Genomic DNA, 22,500 nt, shown 5'->3' with positions numbered 1-22,500 from the left:
TCGTAGAAGACTTCTAACGACTTCTGCAGATCCCCAAAAGACACGCTGTAGAACTCTCGTAATCACCATCGTGGAAACTCTTGTAATCACCCTTGATAAACGACAGCACCCTCTCTGCACGACTGGTGGACGTCTTGCTAGCATTGGGAAACGACATTTTGGTGTGTTAGTATGTCAGTCAGGTCATCGGTCAATCGAAAAAGAATTAACCCCAGACATACTACTTCTATCAAACAATGATCTCAAAAAGTCAGAAATACTAACTGAGCGTCTCCCAATTAACTCCACTTAATATGACTACTAAATCATAATTCATTATCATAACTCAAAACATCAAGTTCTCCAACTGAATTCTCCAAACTCACACATCAGCACACACACAATCCAAAAACTCACAGCAACTCCACGGACTTCTGTACTCACATTTCAAACTCGAATGTTCTCATAAGTAAAAAAAAAAGATAAAAAAGTCGTAATGAGCCCAATAAAAAAAAAGGAAAAAAAAAAAAATCATGTAAACAACGCCCCAGACCCAAAAAAACGTTCTCTCAAGCTCTGATATTTGAACAACCCACAAAATCAGCAAAAATCTCCAATGTTTAACAGCAAAAACCCCTTTACTGCTCATACAACTAATCACAATGAAACTTAATGTTTAAAACTCCCATTATATAAATGACAACTCCCGAAAAATTACATCTCCTGTCCAAAAAGAAATGCTATTTTAATCTCAATCCCCAATTACATCTCTCATAGGCAAAGGAAGAAAAAAAAAAAAAAGATAATCACAAGTAAATTTCCCCCATCACAAAATACATATACATGTATAATATGCATAACTCCCCGCGTTTTTTCCAAGAAATGCCCCATGTAAAGTTACGGAATTCTCGACATCGCAACTTTATCGATACTGGACATGTGTTCAGAAAGGCAAAAACAATCTACCATGCGCTTTCGTGAAATGCTATTGTCAAGGTTCATTTCCAAATATTGCAAAAGACTCTGAGCAATCAACCACCAGAGGAAAAGGATCAGCACACGGCTCATAACATCGCTTGTCAGCAGAAAACGAAAATCTGCCTGCGACGTGAGCTAAACAGCAGCACAAAAAATGTCTAGAGTCAGACACGCAAGTTTGAAAAATCATCGATTCTACAGAAAAAAAAAAAAGTTCTAACTGACACATTTCACAAAATTAACTCCAGGATATGACTAATGTGTTCAAAGACTGTCTCGAAGACTTAACTCTCAACATGACACTGCCCAACTATATGCCTCCAAAATGATACACTTGTGAACATAAAAAATGCACACATCTCCATAGGACCACAATGCAATAATGCCACTCTACCTCTAAATAGTCACGAAATCAAAGAGAAAGAGCCCACAGAAATCTTCTCTTTGCTCGAGAAAACAAACTCCCATAACCACAAAAGGGTCACCCGCCAAAGATTAATTCCACCTCCATATCTAAAATATGTGACACCATATTACTAAGAACACCACTCTGGTTATATAAAATTTCCCCTCCATTTGGCCTTAATAACCACATCAACACATCCCATCCCTCTTATTTCTCTGATAGCCATATGTTAATAAAAAAAAACACCACATCCAGGAATAAAGAATAATCACCTCTATTTCGGCAAATAAAAAATATTTACCTCTATTTCCCAATACTCCATGTGGAATAAAAAACAAGGCTCCAAAAAAAAATATATCTTCCAAAAAAGGATATAAAAAAATGAAATCCTATCTCCAAAAAAAAATGTGCACTCAAAGCATCCAGCCGACCCATTCACAAATATTGCCCCATATATCTTCTCAAAAATGTGTCTCCATTTGCAACAAAGATGGCTGCAAAATAATTGAACTAAACATAGCTCTCACCACTATTGGCATATGTCAAAATGGCCAAAAATATATCTCCAGTATATTATATCTCAAATTATAACTCCAAAATAATATACCTCCAATTATATCTCCAAATAATATATCTCAATTCTCCAGGGAATAACTCAATGTTATAGTCAAAACTATAAAACTCTCTCCATTTAGCATAACTGCTAAAAAAAAAAGGGCAAAAAAAAAAGGGCAAAAAACTCGGCAAATAAAAACTGTCTAGAAAATTCTAGAAAAAATCACCAATGTGCCACAAACTCATTATAACAGAACTCCAAATTCAAAGTGTCTAAGCAAAGACTTCTCCATATGCACTGCGACATAGGCCACTAGAAAAAACTTACCCAAGTTTCCTATCTCTCAGAAAGTTGTCACAAATACAACAAGGGTATTGTGCAAGAAAACTCACAATTCCTGGAACATAAATATCCAGAGAAAAAAAAATGTAGTGCCATTACGTATGCATTCAAAACAGTGCAAGAATTCTCCCGTAAATTTCTCTACAGCATCAAATAGCTGAAACACAAACACGTTCCCGAACCATGACTAAGTCACGAACTGAGATATCAAAAAATATTCACACCAACTGGAGAAAAAAATATAAATTCAAATTCACCCATGATAAAAAAAACTTGTGTCAGCGATGGCTAACTTCCAAAAAAGGAGAAAAGAAAAATCAACAGCATTGTTAACTACCTCTCGTAACTCACTAGATGTCAAGCAATTATCTGCTGAACTCATAAAAAAAGGAAAAAACAAAAATAATGTGTTGTTAGTTCCTCCCAAATTCAAAAAAGATTTCACCACCCTTGATAGCATTACAACACCCACATATTAGTATATATATATAAAAAACTCTTTTATACCACTTTTTCACCAGCTGCCACCACCTGTAATGAGGATATGATCCTCATTATTCATTTGGTAAACGTGTAACTCCGAGCGTCAGGCATACACAATCTCTTTAAGCAACCAGCGGTTCGCGACTTTTCTTTCTCTCTCTCTTGCCAAGCGACCGCTCTCTCTCTCTCTCTCTCTCTCTCTCTCTCTCTCTCTCTCTACTTCTTTCTCTCCACTCTAACAGGTAATCAAAAAGAGTGTTGCATTATGAAAAATACATTTAGTAACAATGAAAAAACACAGTAAATCAATTAGGTCTCACAGACTAACTTAATTCAATTAAAACCCTAACAAAATGTCTAAACAGTATTTAGTCACACCAAATGTCTATTATCCATCGGGACTCCCTTTCGGGCCCCTCCCCCCCCCTCCATGGTTCCGCTAGAACCGTCTGTTTCAAAGACATAAGAAATACCTCGTGAGCACACACATAAGTTTAACAACAGAGATTAAAGATTGAATATTCCCATAAAATGTTAAATAGATAATAAGCCACTCTTTGGCTAAAATATTATAGGACTCACCCAAGCAGCAGGAATATTTCAAGCACTATATTATAAAGAGACTTTCGCTGCGCTTCCACGGCATCCTGCCTTTCTCTCAAAGCCGCCTCTATGCAAATCCCCCATAGACTTGCGTAGGGTACATTAAGAATAGAAGAGGCACACACGCACATATGAATGCACATTTCGTTAGCGCCTCATATTACTGGCTACAACCAGTTTCCCAAAGGCACTTTGGAAAGAGTTCATGAACTGAGTACATTGACTTGTCTTTCTATGCAGTTTTATCTCACGCCACCCACAGAAACCATTGCTTCTCCACATTCCAATAGGTCACAGCGAACATATTGGCAATATATCATTATAACCCTAGGCCTTACATATATATATAATTTGAGCTACAAATGTCCTTTAATATCTAATTCGCTCTACCTCGGTTATTGATATATTTTCATATATGTAAACCGAATGGGAATTTTTCAGTGGATAATAATTTCGTCCTCTCGTGGGTTCGAACCACCGTCCAGCGGACAGAGACGAAATCAAGACGTCAGTGATGTTACCCATTCGGCTAACAAGTGAGGTTATAGTATAAGTTTATACCGATTCCGACCTTATAAATCACCGTCGAACTCGGTTATTTGTAATTAGAATCGATGTTGACTTTTGTTATCTGGAGTGGTACCTACCAACAATATACAAATTCTTTTAGACGTAACTTCGTGTGGATACCCGAAAACGTACGACTGGAATATCATAACCTGTAGCAAGTCGGATCTAGACTCGCCATCCAAATCCTTGGTTCAGTATTGAGTTACCTCTTCTATACCAATTTGCTCCCAAGCTCAGAATCCTTTAGGTTTGCACAAAGCCACAGACATCCCTGAACTGAAATCTATGGCAAATTGGATTTCACTAATACTTAATTTTTCAGATATGTACATTTATAAATGTGAAGCAAGACTTATGACAAATGATACAATAATGATAATTGACAGAAATGTATCATGGTTGATCAATTGCTTTCAAGTAACATTTGTCGTCAAATACAGCAAAAACAGGCAAAATATAATTACAAATAAATATTTGAATCTTAAGATATTCTAATGTATTTACAATTAAGTATAAATCCGTCATTGGGCAGAAAAATGTTCCAACCTTGGATGATGCATTTACGAATAAACAAAAACAAAGGTAGGTTAATGTAAGAGTCCAATCAGTTAGAAGCATACAACAAAAACAAAACAAATGAACTCAAACAATGGCACTTTTCCCCATCTTATGGCTAGAAAAAATTACAAACCTTAAAAAATAACTTTACGAAAAAAAACACAAACATAAACAGGTTACTGATAGCCTAATTAATCAGAATTGTACAACAACAAAACAAAACAAATAAACATAAACAAAGACACGTATCCTTTAACTGTGGGCAGAAAAAAGACCAACCTTGGAAGGCACATTTTACGAATAAACAAAAGCAACAGCATATAAATGTAAGCGTCTAATCAACGAAAATTATACAACAAAAACAAAACAAATAAACAAACATAAACAAAGACATCCCTCCACCACCTGCGCGCAGAAAAAAAGACCAACCTTGGAAGATACATTTACGAATAAACAAAACTAACCGACTATAAATGTAAGCGTCTAATCAAGCAGAATTTTACAACAACAAAAGCAAAACAAATAAACATAAGCAAAGACACCTTTCCTCCACCTGTGGTCAGAAAAAAAGACTAACCTTGGAAGATGTATTTACGAATAAACAAAACCAACAGCATATAAATGTAAGCGCCAACTAATCAACGAGAATTGCACAACAAAAACAAAACAAATAAACATAAACAAATACCCCTTTCCCTCAAACGGCACTTCACTCTAAGGTATTCTGGGCAGGAACCAAACTACCAGTGGTGAAGATAAACAAAAAATGGGGTCAATATCAAAAGGCAATATCTGAGGTAATATTTCACCAAATGACAAAGCTTCTTCCGGGATGAGACTTGCAGGACAGTCGTTTTCATGTTTTATGAGTTGACGAGACAGACAGCGAGAGAGAGAGAGAGAGAGAGAGAGAGAGAGAGAGAGAGAGAGAGAGAGAGAAATTATTGGGGAAATAAATTTCAGAAAATGTAATCGAACTGATATTATTAATTATTCAAATAGAGAGGGAGAGAGAGCGAGAGAAAAATTATTGGGGAAATAAATTTCAGAAAATGTAATCGAACCGATATTATTAATTATTCAAATAGAGAGAGAGAGAGAGAGAGAGAGAGAGAGAGAGACGCAAATAAATGCTGTACATACAAAAGCCATGTCATTATTACTAGCTATAAGGGGAAAATATGAACACATTAAGGAGATATTGATTCACACATTTAATAATGATGTTATTTCATTTCCATTAAAACTATATAAAAAAGTGATGACTGGCAATAAAACTTTGGGGCAAAGGTACAGAAAATAGACCGGCACTACATTTAAAAATATATAGGTAAAAAAATTAATCAAAAGAGAACTAAAAAACTATAAAAGGTTTCCATTTACGTTCTCCTAAATTAGGATCATTAGCCAAAAATGAACATGGTATTATTAGCATACAGGCGGTATATAAAAAAAAAAAGGTGTTAGATGTAAAAATAACAGTGAGGAAAATTATACAAAGTGAAAAAAAAATTGTGAAAAAAAATGGAAAAGTATAAAAAAATTCTGAATGAACCAAAAGTGTAAAATTAGCCGACTGTGTTCACAAAAGCCTTTAATGAAACAATCCCATCAAAAAGTGGATTTTTAAACAGCCAATTTAAAAAAAAAAAAAGTGTTTTCATGTTAGCATGCAGAATAAAAATCGAAAGTGGAAACACCGGAGATTTTTCATGAAGGTCCATCACTCATTCTTTCGCTTTCTCGAAAAACAAACCGGTAATGGGTAAAACATCCATTGCAAAATAATTACAGGAATTAAACGCCACGCTATTAATAGCAGTTGAAGGTCAGAAGTATGGACAGACAGTACTTCAGTTGATATAGGTCCGAGTAGTTGCATCGCCACGTTTGTCTTTTATAAAGAACTTGTTATGATTCTTTCTATATCGTTCAGCTTTGTGTTTATATTGTTCACTTTTCGCATTAACAAATGTTTCAAAGTGTGTCTTTCATAGGTCTTTGCAGTTTCCCCGCATGTTCACCAACTAGCATTTCACCATAAAGAGACATCTGCAGCTTCATCGTCCATTTAAATCATCCATTTTCTATCCTACAACACTGCATATGTGCCTCATATTCCCCCCTTTTTTTCTGGGGAGCGGGGCGGTGGTCGGGGGGGCGCCTCTCGTATCATTCTATCCTTCATCAACTAGGCCCTCTCAGGTGTCCTTCATTCTCTCATGCACCAAACCACCGATCCACCCACATTTCATGTACGTTATGTTATAATATATATATATATATAATATATATATATATATATATATATATATATAATATATATAGTATATATATATGTATATGTATTGTATCAATAGAACGTTTCACAGTAATATACCTGTTTATCCAGATGAAAAAATATATTTGTGGAAATATTTACAAAGATTTTAGCTTTCGTCCATCTTTCTGTGGACTTGATCACTTGACTAAATCTGGATAACAAGAATATTACTATGGCTCCTTCTATTAATTTCTTAGAAGCACGATACGGTGTTTTTATATTGCATATATATATATATATATATATATATATATATATATATATATATATATATATATATATATATATATATATATATATATATATATATATATATATATATATATCTATATATATATACACTTCAAAACCCATGGCAGTCAGAATAGAAATACTGCCACGTCCGAGCAAAGACGAAATAACATTTCCCCGCCGGGCAGCAATTTGATTCCGCGTCCAAAGGAACTCTCCACATAAACGGAAATTGTAGGTATTCATTACTTAATTGCATTATGGAGCCGTGCGAATTCATGCAAGCGGGCGGAGTCTTTATCAAATAACATTTAATAGATGGTTAATTTAAACGCGTTTCTTTCGGGTGCCTGCTGCTGCGTTGGTGGTGGTCCAATTCTCGTGGTAATGTCCTCCCCAACAATTGTAATAGCGAACCCCAAAACATAATGGGTTGTTGACAATGCCTATTACGCCAATTTGCGTTTCTTTATATTAGATTACGCCCAGACAATGGACAAACACGCACGCATAGAAAACGGGAGTATATATTCATTATAAATATGGATGGCCATTTCGATATTCTATTTTGCTTGATACGGCTTCTCCCTGTGTGACAGATAGACGTTGTGTAAAAAGCTTATGGAATGGAATATTGAATTTAGGCCACAGGCGAAGCCCTGGGACCTATGAGTCATTTAGCACTGGAAGGAAGTTGAGTGTATACCAGGTTTGAAATTGAAAGGTGTAACAGGAGGAAAACCTCGAAGCAGTTGCACTGTGAAATAATTATTAGGAAAGTGCATAGTAAGGAGGAATGACGAAAATATGAATGGAGGTGCAATAAAGTGAATGAAAGGGGTTGCAGCTAGTAATGCCTACAGTGCACCCTTAAGTGCACTGAAGGCACTAGCCCCCTACATGATAAAAACCATATGGCAATTTAGAACTGGAAAGAGATATCCGAGGGAAGGGGGGGGAGGGGGGGGGTGTGGGGGGGTGTAAAAAAAGGGAAAAAAAGGGTGTGATAAATAGATCGGAATTCATTAGATTTGAGTTTTTACGGGCTGCTCTATAAGCAAGAGCCCGTGCTGGCAAAACACCAGCTTAATCCCTAAACCAACCACAACAGATTTTGAATTCGAAAATGACACTCATGCGAGCTTCGTCACAAGATAAATTATTCATGAAACTTGAAATATTTTAAACATTCAATAATGTGCATGTTGAAAAGTACAGAAAAATTAATTAATTGTAATAAAATATAGCATACTTATTTTAATTTTTGTTGGTGTAATGACGTAAGCTGGAGGTCAGATCACGCCTTCATAATGTTAAAAATTCATTATAACTATCATACATGTGATAAAGCTGTATAAAATAATATACATTTAGTATACATGAAAAGACTCTAAGAGTATTTTTCTGGATAAACCCCATCAAATAAAGCAGGATAAAATTTCAGCTCTGAACTAAATTATCACAATTTTCGAAATGTTCCAGTTTTCACCTTCAAACATTTTTTCATCGTATGATAAATATATTAAAAAAAGAAAGAGATCATTTACCTAATTCTTTAAACAAAGAGAGCACATGCGCTACATTAAAACTCATTTTGGGTGGGTAAATGGGATCGTTCTTGGAACCTTTTTTGAATGTAGACTGAATTATTTTTTTGTTTTGTTTTTTGTTTTAAACAAACGTAATATCTACGCGATAAACAAGATTTTTGAAGGCTGAAAAGGCAGCGTTTTATCCGCTGAATTTACGGCTCTGTAAATATTTCACGTGGATTACCTCGTAATAGTTTTCAGCAGTTTCCGCGCGAATAAATAGCCGGAAAATATTTGCTAGGACACTAAAATAATATAATATGCCCTTTGGACACATTGGCTTAAATTCTCGCTGCTGTTTTCTAGCAATTTATTCGGTTTAAATTGTGATTTTTTCATTATTAATCGCGACGAATATCTTTCAGGGAAGAAATCGTTCAATATTAATGACTCATTTAAATGAACACCATATTCTCTCGAAGTTTGAATTTTGCCCCTGTGGGTTCTACCATGTGAGTAGGGTTCATCTTCTGAATTAATAATAATAATAACAATAATAATGATAATGATAATAATAGCATGCTGGAAGTAAGCGCACTTTTAAACATGTTTTATTAGAAGTAATTGCTGCCTCAGCTACGTTAATTTTGTGACGGTTCTTCTCTATTTTTCTAATTATTGTTTTCTCGTTGTTGCTTAAACTGGCGAACAATGCACCGAAGGTTGGCATGTCTCAAATAGGTAATTGTCAAAGTCGATTTTAATTCTATTAAAAATGCTGGGGCGGTAGTCAAATTTTTAGGGTCTATCCGTAAAGTTTATGAAAGGTAAAATTCGACTCGATTCCTTTTGTGGGGCCGCGACGTTTTCGTCTGAGACTCCAGACATCCTCTTATGCAATAATAATAGTAATAAGTAGCTCCAGGACTCATGCAGAAGAGTTGTGCTCCTAGAAACAGAGCACATAGTAAGAAAAGTAAAATGAACTCCTATGGAGGCAGGATGCAACCCGGAACCCCACACTATAAAAACCACTCGGTCGAAATAGGATGACTGCAATGGAAAAAAAAATTATAAATTAATGACTGTACTGATTTCTTATCATTAATGTAATCACGCGTATTATCTGGGAAGTTAATGCAACTGTAATTTGCTTACTCTACCTAATTTTTAAAAACTTTATAATCAAAAACATTCTTTAGAAAAGGGCAAAGGTAGATCAACTGATGAAATTGATATTCTACCTATTTACCTAAAAACCTATTAGAAAATTATATTTAGAAGAACAAAGATAAATTGTTGAGATTTTAACAGAATATAAAGAAATGGAAGTAGCGCTTTCTCGCAATGACTTGAACTGTTGATGTGGTTTGATCCTGCGTAGAGAACGAGAAGGTTTTTAAATTACTCTCAGCATTTTCGATAATCAGTCTAAAATGGAAAACCTTATAATGAAGGCAGAGGGGGTGGAAATAGAGGGCAAAGTATGAGGACCTTATATATATCTATAATGTGTTTTGTTTCAAAAGCTTTCTGTCAACCGTTCATCCTTAAACTTAGCAGTTAGGCGAGAAATGTTGCAGTGATATTTTCACTGCAAAAAAAAAAATTATTTCATTTTATTTATTTTTTTTTTTTTGTGGAAAAAATACAATACGAATAACAAAATCTTTACGTATGACTGGGCTACAGTCTTTTCTAAATTTTCCTCAACTTGCAAAATACACTCAGAGCAAAGATTTTTTCTGGGAAAATACAATAGAATAACAATATCTTTAAGTATGATAGGGCAAAATTTTTTAGTTTCCCACAATTTGCAAAATACAATCACTGCAAAAAAAAAATTCTGGGAAAAATAAAATACGAATAAAAATATCTTTACGTATGACTGGGCAACATTTTTGGAGCTTTCCACAATTTGCAAATACACTTGCTCTGGATATCATGACTGACTTACTATGGCAAAAGCACCCCCCCCCCCACACACACACACACACACACACCCAGCATTTACCATTTCGAAATTCTAACGTGAGAAGGTGTGTAGTCGGTCAATCCTCAGTTCTCTGAAAAGGGGGAACTACATTTTTTGGGATGAAATTCGATGATATTTTCAAAAATTTTCACTCAGTTTCCATATTCAGCGCTGTTTTTATTTCATTATTCTTTTTCTGATATTCTCTAACTTTGCTTCCAACCGTCAGTTCTCTCAAAAGGGGAAACTAGATTTTTGGATAAAATCAGGAGATAATTTCAATAATTTTCAAGGTTTTCATACTCATCGCCATTTCTGTCCGCAGATCTTAAAAACTACAGAAGCAAGAGGTCTGCAAATTGGTATGTTGATCATCCACCTCCAATCATCATCCAACACACCAAATTGCACGCCCTCTAGCCACAGTAGTTTCTATTTGATTTAAGGACAAAGTTAACCAAATTCGTGCGTCTGGTAACGATATAGTCAGGTCACCACCGTCCGTGGTTAAGTTTCATGAGGCGCGGCCAATACAGATTACAGGGAGACTACCAATAGATAGATCTATTTTCGGTGGCCTTGAGATACGAGTACGGAAAACCTCGATTGCGCCGAAGATACTTAAGCACATTTTTTTACTTGTTTATCCTCATTATCTCCTTTTCCTGACATTCTCTTCACGTTTTCTATAAACGTCATTCATCCAATTGCAGTATTACGTTATTCTGACGACGTCTCGTTCGTTTAATAACGTCTTTACGTCAACAACAAGACGGAGATAGAGTCTCATAAATTTATTCCAGATAGACGTCTTCGTACGATGAGAATTTCCCATTAGGTAACAAGGTAAGCTTTATTTGATCCATTATTTTATTTTCCGTCGCTTTACAGTTTTACATTATTTTGATGTCGACCCATTTATTTAATAACGTCTTTACATTAAGAGCAAATTAAAGAAAAAAAATGTCATAGAGGTATTCCCTTTTGCCTTTTTCGTACGCTCCGTCATAATGCCATTAAAAAAAAAGACTATATTTTTATCTTAAACCAATCTTTACACGACAAACGTTTTAAACTCTCGGCTGACCTCTTACGTTAATGTCTGTTTGTTTGTTTGTTTGTTTGTATAGTGTTTTTACGTTGCATGGAACCAGCGGTTATTCAGCAACGGGTACAACCGCTTTTTACGTGACTTCCGAACCACGTCGAAAGCGAACTTCTATCACCAGAAATACACATCTCTCACACCTCGATGGAATGCTGGAATGCCCGAGAATCGAACTCGCGGCCACTGAGGTGGCACGCCAACACCATACCGACCACGCCACTGAGGCGCTTATCTCACCGTTATGAAATAGCAATATATAAAGCATCTTTATGACGAATTTGGCTAACGCTGTTTGACGATGATTTTCCGTTCGAAGTGTGATACTCTGCACTGGCCAAACCGTAGAGTAAATCACCATTCTTAATTAAGATCTATTGAAATGTGCATTACTTAAATATACATAAATATAATATACTATATATTATATATTATATATATATATATATATATATATATATATATATATATATATATATATATATATATATATATATAATATCTATATATATTATATATATATAGTAATATATATATAGTATATATATATATATTATCTATATATATATATATATATATACTATATATATATACTAATATATATATACTATATATATATATATATATATATATATATATATATATATATATATATATATATATATAGAATATATAACTTCCCCACCCACTTATTCTTGCTCTTCTTCCTCTCCATAACTCTATTATTCACTGTATCCCTTTCAAGGCAGGCACAAAAATACTGGAGACCCTCTCTCTCTCTCTCTCTCTCTCTCTCTCTCTCTCTCTCTCTCTCTCTCTCAACATGAAAAACAATCTGGCAAGATTCCGTTTGGGATAGATGCTGCTGCCACGGGGAGAAGCATTACCAAGATATTGCTTTCTTTACAATATGCTTTCCTCATAAATGATGCTGTGGTTCTTCTTATCAGGAATGCAGCAGTTTCACGGGATGCCTTCCCTCCCTCCGTGAAATGGGCAGCAGCAGCCTGTGAGATGGCCGTTTCTGAAAGTATATATAAATATATATATATATATCTATATATATATATATATATATATATATATATATATATATATATATTATATATTATATATATTCGCGATTCTATCTAAGGTGGTATATATATATATATATATATTATATATATATATAGATATATATATATATATATATATACATATGTATAGATGATATATATATATAATATATATAGAGATATGTCCTATATAGATACATATGTGGAAATAGATAGATATATAGATATATATATAGATATATATATATATATGTAGATATGTATATATATAGTATATATAGATAGCTAGTATATATAGATAGATATATATGATATATATAGATATATATAGATAGAGTATATATATATATATATATATATGATATAGATATACATATATAGAGTATATAATATATGATAGATATATAGATATATATATATATATATGGATATATATATATATATATCATATATATATATATGTATATATCATATATATATAGAATATATATCATACTATATATATATATATATATATATATATATATTATATATATATATATACGTATATATATATATATATATATATATATATATATATATATATATATATATATATATATATATATATACTTACATACATATACAGTATATTCAAACACGATTGTGTTACACACATATATATATATATATATATATATATATATATATTATATATATATATATATATATATATTATACACCTACAGAAAAAATTAAAGGTGAACACTTCTCTGCACCTCTCTCTCTCTCTCTCTCTCTCTCTCTCTCTCTCTCTCTCTCTCTCTCTCTTTCTCTCACGAACGAACGACATAAAGTAAATGCAAAAAAACAATAATGTATTCCTGAAAAATTAGCTAAATTCTGCATAAACTCAAATGATGAAAAATACATGATACGTGGCCTGGGCTGCTTTCTGAATCCCGCATAAATCTGAGTTTACCATCTTCAATGGCAAATTTAATCTATAAGTACTAACCTATCAACTATCTAATATAAACATGGCTCCACTTATAAATCCTATAAATTTCTCTTACAGAATTTCTCTTACAGATCAATACAGTGATTAACTGACTTCATCGATATAAAACGGGATTTGAACCAGGGATTACAGTACGGCCTTGGAACTAACATGACGAACAGAAAAAAACGTAGTAAAATTTGGTCTCCTTAAGCCCCGTTTAATTATGCAACGCCGACAGACGACGTTGATGAATGTGGCAAAACGGGAAAATGAATAAGTGAGACCACCAAGGCTTCAATGCATCGTTGAGGTGAGCTATCAGAAATACAGTGCATGATGTATGATTATCATAAATATTACGTGAATTCTATCACATACAAGTGAAAAAATGCGCAATCTAGTTTGCTGTACAGCCGATATAATGTATAATCAACGCTACCGAAAACAGATCCATTGTCGGTGGGTTCGGTACAATGCTGCATGAACCACGGCCCATGAAAGTTTAACCGACGGCCTGTGGTGGTCTATCCTATACCGTTGCCACAAGTACGATTATGGCTACTTGAACCTTAATAGAATCAAAACTACTGAGGCTAGATGGCTGCAATTTGGTACGTTTGACTAAAGGAGGATGGATGATCAACATACCAATTTGCAGCCCTCTAGCCTCAGTAGTTTTAAGATCTGAGGGTGGACAGAAAAAGTGATGGAGACTAAAATGCCTTATTAAAAAAAATATAATATCCGTGAGGAAGGTCACTGCAGCACTACATGATTGAATAAAGGTAAGGAGTCTGCCATAACATAAGCTTGGCTCTATCAAGATCATACTTGTGGTGTAAAAAATTGATGGAACTATCTTAGTTTGAACACCATCAGATATTAACCTTGTGATTTTGTTACATTTAATATTAAGGCATTTAGTTATTTAAGTATTTATTTTTAGGAAAGGAAATTTGTATTGTATATATTACGAAAGTTAAGTTGTAGAGTGGTGCGTTTTGCGCCTCCTCCCCGCTCGTTAAAGTTTTGAATTACCCATTTTAACACTCGTATCGTTTTGTTTACATTTGGGTCGTGATTGGAGTCCTCGGTGACGGAGGTGAGGAGAGACAGAGCGAGTGTTTGGGCAATGGGCAGACAGTTCGGGCTTTCTACAGAGGCTGTCCCTTTTTTTGATCTGCAGCTGCCGTACTTACAATATTTTATCAACACTTTTGGGAGTATTTTGAGCCGTCCTTCGCAAGTACACATATGGCCACCTGCGGTGTTGTGTACGCTGTACTCGACATTTTTTTTCGAGTGCTGTCCTTCGCAGGTACGCTTCTGGTCACCTGCGGTGTTGCGTCCTGCTTGTATTGCAGGTGATTTGTGCCACCTGTGGCCTTATCTTGCTGCCACCTCAATGGAAGATTTTTCCTGAGGTGTTAGGAGCATTCGCTTTCCCAGGACGCCTTGGAAACTTATTGCAGCTGCGCCCTGATGCCCGTCAGAAGTCAAGTAGGGAGACAGATCCCAGGTAAGCGTTCCTTTTTGTATGGTTCGGGCAGGACCTCTCGATCCTCCTTCCTGGTGCTTCTGTGCTCCCCTGTTAGCAGAGCTCTGGAATTATGGGATCACGGCCTACTGTAAGGCAAGACAATTATTATTAGTCTGGGATCACGGACTCCCTTCTGAGTGTGAGGAGATATATATTTTTTTATTATTACTCATATATATAGTTATATCTTATAATGAACTATTGAGACAGTTGGAATTGTTGCCCTCCTTTTGTTTGTCTTGATGATGTTAACAGCCTCGTGCTTTTATACTGTTGTTTATATAAGTTTAGATTATAAACATAGGTAGGAGATTAAGTGTTTTCTCCTGTTACTCTTCACCTTCCTTCCCAACCTATTTAGTTATAGGTATTGGTATTTATTCATTTTGATCTGGCCAGTTATATTGTATATTTTGATGTATTTGCATTCATGTGTTTCTCTCTATTATCTCTGTTTAGGGCTTAGTTATTTAGTAGTTAGGAATCCCAAGGGATTATTTAAGGACTAGAGTTTGTCCTTGGCAGTCACAAGGTTGACTTTGATAATTTTTGTTTATTAATAAATATGTTGAGTTTTTCTTAGTGTTTTCATCTCCATTGACCCATATTTTGCTGGATACTCTGTAAACAACACTGAGTGTAACATCCTTTTAGTGCTGACAAAACCTGCACCACGGCCCAACAAGGGTCATAAACAATTGGCGACCTTGACAGGATAGATGTACTCAGGGGTATCTGGGTGTTTGGGTCTGTGGAGCGACACTGGGTGATCTCTTCAATATCTATTTTTAGTATTGCCTTTCTCCCGAGTATTAATTTTTGGAAAGATGGAAGAGTTTAACTTGACCCGGCTGAATTTTTTTTTGGGGGTCTGCTGATGCCCTAAAGTACTTGTGTGTTTTAAATAGGAAACATTTAGTGCTGCTGTGCACACTGGTTGGGTTGGTCCGCTGAAGTCGGCGGGCACTAAGAGAGATATATTGGAGGCTGTGAAGGGTACGATTGCCCAGGATTTAGCTGAGGCCCCGAACATTTGTTGTGAGTGAAAGTGAAGTAGATAGTGATGGTGAAGGTGAGTATTAATGATGATTTGGAAGAGGGATAGGTTTGAGCGTGAGAGCTGGTTTGACTTTGTTCGAGGATCCTCCTCGTACAGGTATTATTTTTTTATAAAGGTCCCTCGAATATATTAAGGCTAATGTGTCGAATAATAACCATTTTTTGCCCCCCTTAATTCTTTGCCAGTCGAACCCCTGGCTTCTGTTCATACTTCGGGTGAATCTAAGGAGGAGGTAGAATTATAAAATTAAATTGTAAGCGAATTGAATTTAAGAAAATAGAATTTGAGAGAACGAACTGGTGAGGCATCACGAGTTAGAGATGGTGAAGTGAATATTAGAGATGGCTAGGTTACAGGGGGCCAATTTGGTCAGTTCCCCTAAAGGTATATTTTAGGACCAGTTTAATTAGGTGCAGCACTAAAGTTGGTGCCAGTCTTTGAATGAGAACAATGTCATGAATTTTTTAAAGCCTTTTGAGGTGTGCGCTTCCGGTTTGTCTTGGCCCCTCCGAAATGTGGACTGTTTTAATACAATGTAGGCTGGTGGGCAAGCTATCCGGGTGTACAATGCCTTGGAGGAGGGAATTGCAGGGACTATCATAAGGTCAAAGCGTGGTATTAAAAGAAAACCTATGATTGGTTTCCGAGGCCTATCGCCTCAAAAATTTAGGAAATTAAATAATAAACATCCTTCACAGTCTTTTGTTAGAATTCGCTCGGGTCAAGGAGGAACAATTTGACGACTGGCTGAAGAGCCGACAAGTGTGTCTTTTGCTGCATTGCGGGAATTGTTGCTCCTAAGAAGAGTTCAAAAAAGGCATTGTAGCAAAGAGTTGAGGGTCCATCCTGAGGAGGTCAAAGCTAGAAGTTCAGTGGTGCCGCTCAGTTTGGCAGATAAATATGTGTTGACCATTGCTCTGGCAATGGTAACTTTGGGTACAGGGTTTTTTAAATGATCCTTCTTCCCGTGCCCACAGTAGTGGAAGGAGGGGAGAAACGACCTTCGTTGATCCTAATATTCCTAAGAGTAATAATGTTAATTCCTTTTCAGATGGTAGGAATGTGGTAGTCTCAGGAGGGTCTCCTCCCCCCTGCCCCTTGTCTTTGTTAACAGAGGTACATCTAATTCCGGCAATTATCAAAGGTACAATAATAATAATGGTAACAAAGGTACTGGACGTAGAGTAACCTGTTTTTGGTGTGACAAGCCAGGTCATTTCCAGAACCAGTGCAATGCCGTAGACGATATCTTGAGAGAAAACGGCCAAAAATCAGTATTTCATTAATTTCTGACAGGTCCAGTTCTTGTGATAATCAAGTGAAAAAAATCTGTAGTTAGCAAGTAAGGTAGATAATGTAGTAGTGAGCTTCTAATAAAAAAAACAGTTGCGACCAATTTTGACAAATATGTATTGGCCAGGTAAAAATTGTTCTTGGATTTCTAAGATTATCAAAGTAAAGTCTTGAGGGACACTGGTCAGCTCGGTCTCTTGTGTTGAGGGATACCTTAGGTTGTAAAGAGTATTCAGGGAATTATTGTCGTTCTGGGAGGGTTCCTGAACACTGTTTGTTTCCGCTCCGTTTGGTGGATGTCAGGTTGTTCTTTTCCTGGATGTGATAAGTTACCGAGTTGGCTGTTGTGATAGTCTCCCCATTCCTGGGATTGACAGTATTTTGAGCAATGATATGGTCAATAGTGAGGGGTTCAGGAATTATTCATATTGTCCCATTAATGCATGTCCCATAGCTGCAACAACCAGTGCCGCAGCAAGAGCTGCTGATCCACTTTATGTTGATGATGATTTAATGCTTAGTATAGAAGTAGTAGAAGGCCCAGGGTCAGTAGATAGTGGTAGTAGTATTATAATAATGATTTGAAACCTGATTGGGAAAGATTGGCTTTTATGTCGATGATGATTTAATGCTAGTATAGAAGTAGTAGAAGGCCCCACGGTCAGTAGATAGTGGTTAGAGTATTATTATTCAATGATTTGAAAAACCTGATTGGGACAGATTGGCTTTTTATTGAAGCCCAGAAAAAAGAATTTGAGTTTGAATTGGGAGACATTAAGATTTTTGACTAAACCTCGGTTTGGTGGTATCAACCAAAGGGTCTACTTTACAGGTTTAGTCGTCCTTCGACAGATGATCTGAGCAAGACTCTCAGATTGACAAATTGTGGTTCCGTCCCGAGTTCCATGAATCGGTAATGAATCTTGCTCACAACAAAAATTTTCTTTTCAGGCCATTTTTGGGGTATGGAAAGCTTTCCGAAAATTAGCAAGGTATTTTTGGTGGCCTGGGATGAAATCTTCGGTGAAAGCATTATGTGAAGGGAATGTGAGGTATGTCAGGTTATGGGAAAACCAAATCAAATAATTCCCAAAGCTCCTTACATCCTATCCCTGCCATTGGTGAACCATTCTCGGAATGGTGAATAGATGTCGTTTGGTCCTTACCTAAAAACCAAGTCTGGTATGTTTTATTTATTAACTATTATGGATAGAGCCCTCTAGATTTTCCAAAGCATTTTTTTCCCTTATAAGGACGTATTACATCTAAAAGTGTTTTTTGAAAAATTAATGGATTCTTTTCCAGGTATGGTCTCCCTTGTGTTATTCAGATAGATTTGTACAAATTTCACGAGTAAGGTATTTAGAGGTAAATGTGCTGGACTGGCCATTCAGCAAATTACAGTGACCTTATCACCAGGAGATTCAAGGTTTGGTGGAGAGTTTCACCAGACCCTTAAACCATCGATTTTGAAAAAAAACATTGTTAGAACAGGTAGTACGTGAGTGGGATAAAGCACTCCCTTTTGCCCTCTTTGCTCTTAGGAATCATCCACATTCTTCCACGGTTGTAGCTCCCTTCGAATTTGGTATTCGGTCATAAAAAGTTCGTGGTCCTCTAGAAATTTTAGCGAAGTTGCTACAGTCCAGTCGAAGGGGAGAGGTTAGTTGGAGAATTTGTAGAGGTTTTAGAGGATTTGGAAAAAGAGGTTGTTCAGTGCTTGGAAATTTGCACGGGGAAAATCTGGAGTTATTCGCAGGGCTGTGATGAAGGATAATTTTGACAGAAAAGCTAAAGCTCTTTCTTTGAACCTGGAGAATGGTTTTTTTTGGTTTTGAGTATGGACCCAGACATTTTCTTTGAACCAAGGTAAGGGTCCCTGGAAGGTATGAGGAAGTTGTCCGAGGTCAATTATGAAACTGAAGCTCCAGGCTCAAGTAGAAAGTGTAGAATTTATCATATAAAAGATGAAGCCATATCATTGTAAAAGTGTCGATCCTTAGCAATTGTGTATGAACGATATCGGTAGTAGTAGATGTTCCTCTTGAGAATCTGATGACTTTATGTATCAAGTTCCTCGATGCTTGTTGAAAAATTGCAAAAATTTAGGAATCTTGCAGGAAGGTTTGGAACACTGGATGTTAATCAAAGAAAAAAAGATGTATTTAAATTTAATTTATTCCTTTACAGATTATTTCAGATTCTCAGGTAGAAAAACTAATCTTCTTCGCATGATGTTGATGTGGGAAGTGCTCCTCCTGTTAAGCAAAGTCCTTATCGGTGAATCCCGTGAAAAGGGATATAGTCAGTAAGGAGATTGAGTATATGTTGGAGCACGACCTCATTCAGCCTTCTGTTAGTCCCATGGAGTTCTATAGTCCTTGTTAAAAAAGGCAGACGGTAAGTTCGCATGTGTGTGGACTATAGGAAGGTAAACGTCCATACAAAGAATGATTCTTTCCTTTGCCTCATAATTGATGATTGCCCTCGACCAGATAGGATCTGCCAATTTATACAAATTTGGATTTACTGAAAAAGGCTATTGGCAGGTTCCGTTATGATCGAGGCCCATTGAAATCTCTGCATTGTCACTCCCACTTGGTTTGCATGAATTGCAAGTTTTATCGCCATTCGGGATGAAAAAATGCAGCATGCACTTTTCGAGACATGAATAGGGGTTATTGTGGTTTAAGAAGGAACAGAGATTTACATTGATGATTTGGTAGTATATAGTAATGACTGGCATACGCATTTGGTAAGGTTGCGGTAAAGTATTGAGGCTCTTGGGTCTGCTGGTTTGGTTATAAATTTAGCCAAGTGTGAACTGGTAAAGACTAAGGTTTGTTATTGGGTCACGAGGTTGGTTTGGTTTGGGTCAGCTGGCCTCCGAAACAAGCTAACCTCGAGGCTATTATTAATTTGAAAACCGCCCAAGTAATGTCAGAGAGGTGAGAAGGGTTCTAGGCATGATTGGCTATTACCGAAAGTATGTTAGAAATTTCTCAGACCTTGCTCAAACCTCTGGCAAAAACTCCTAGAAAAAGGTGTCAGAAATTCTTTGGTCGCAGCCAATGTGAGGAAGCTTTTTGTAATAAAACTTAAAATCTGTGTGTTGACTAACCCCATTTTAATTTCACCAGATGTTTCAAAGGCCATTTATCAGTGCTGTGGATGCCAGTTATGTAGAATTGGGTGTGTCCTCTTTCAAAGGAAGAGGAAGGTGAAGTTCACCGGTATCTTATTTCAGTCGCTAAGTATTGGCGGCTGAAAGAAGATACTCAAAACAATTGAAAAAGAAGCCCTTGCTTTGGTCCGCCCCACCCTTATGCACTTTAAAACCCTTTGTAACCAATTTTTTCTTTTCCCATAGGTCTGGACTGATCATAACCCACTGGTTTTGATGAAACGGATGAAAGGAGCCAACCAGAGGATCTTGCGCTGGCTCTCCTTTTTCAAGAATTAAATTTTGGTGATAAAGCATATTAAAGGGTTCCGAAAATTGAGATCTGATTTGCCTTTCCCGAAATTGATTAGTGCCACCTTTCTCTCTCGTACGTCACCCTGCTTGTTTCTCCAATAGGTTATATGAAAACAAATTATTTTTTAATATAGTATGGTTTCAATAATGTTCCTGCAAGTTTTATAGATTTGAATTTAGTAGGTTTATTTGTGATACCTGTTATTTTTAGCATACGGTTTGGCGACTGCCAGTGTTTGAAAGAGTTTGTTGTAAGGTTTATACACTCTTTAATATTTTATGATATTGCCCTTGGTTCCTAGCCGATTATTGATTGTCACAGTATACTTTGGACTTTGAATTGATGATTATATATATATATATATTTATATATGACTTTTTGGACTACATTGTGGTATGTAGGTTAAGGTGTGGGCCTGTGTGTGCTGTAAGTTTATTAGGTAAAGTTAAGTAGGTTGGTTTCCTTAGATTTGGGGATTTGTGATGTTATGATCTGTTTAAAAAACTATGGGTATTGTTTATATTATTGTCTGTCCCTTTGCCATGCCTTGTCTTTGGGTCAGAGCTATGGTATTATCACTTGATCTTGAAAATAATGGTAAGCTATAAAGCTTTTTTGGTTGCATTCCCCAATGTATTTTTCTGTTGATTTAATATAATTTGGGTTCAGAGTTTTTTGCTCTATATGTATGTTTGCCTGCTGTAGGTTGTCTTTATTCTTCCTACAGGTGTTTGTTAGTACTACATTTATAAAAAAAAATTTTGGCTTAAATTTTTTTTTTTTTCTCGGGAGGAAGGTATCAGATGTTAACGTAATTTTCAGTTTTTTCGTCAACCTGTGATTTTGTTAACATTTAATATAAGGCATTTAATATTTAAAGTATTATTTTAAGGGAAATTTGTATTGTATATATTACGAAAGTTAGTTGTGAGTGTGGTGATTTTGCTCCTCCCCGCTCGTTAAAGTTTTGAATTACCCTTTTAACACTCATATCTTTTTTGTTACGTTTGGGTACGTGATTGGATCTTCGGTGAGGGGAGGTGAGGAGAGACAGAGCGATGTTTGTTTTTTTTTTTTTTTTTTTTTTTTTTTTTTTTTTTTTTTTTTTTTTTTTTTTTTTTTTTTTTTTTTTTTTTGGCAGACAGTTTCGGGCTTTTCTTACAGAGGCGTGTCCCTTTTTGATCTGCAGCTGCCGCACTTACAATATTTATCACGCTTTTGGGAGTATTTTTGAGCTTTGTCCTTCGCAGGTTACACATATGGTCACCTGCGGTGTTGCGTCCTGCTTGTATTTGCAGGTGATTTGTGCCACCTGTGGCCTTATCTTGCTGCCACCTCAATGGAGATTTTTCCTGAGTGTTAGGAGCATCGCTTTCCAGGACGCCTTGGAAACTTATGCAGCTGTGGGGGCCTTGATGCCCCGTCAGAAGTCAAGTAGGGAGACAGA

Source organism: Macrobrachium nipponense, chromosome 6 (assembly GCF_015104395.2).
Source record: "Macrobrachium nipponense isolate FS-2020 chromosome 6, ASM1510439v2, whole genome shotgun sequence".
NCBI lineage: Eukaryota > Metazoa > Arthropoda > Malacostraca > Decapoda > Palaemonidae > Macrobrachium > Macrobrachium nipponense.
Note: the sequence above shows the minus strand (reverse complement) of the source record.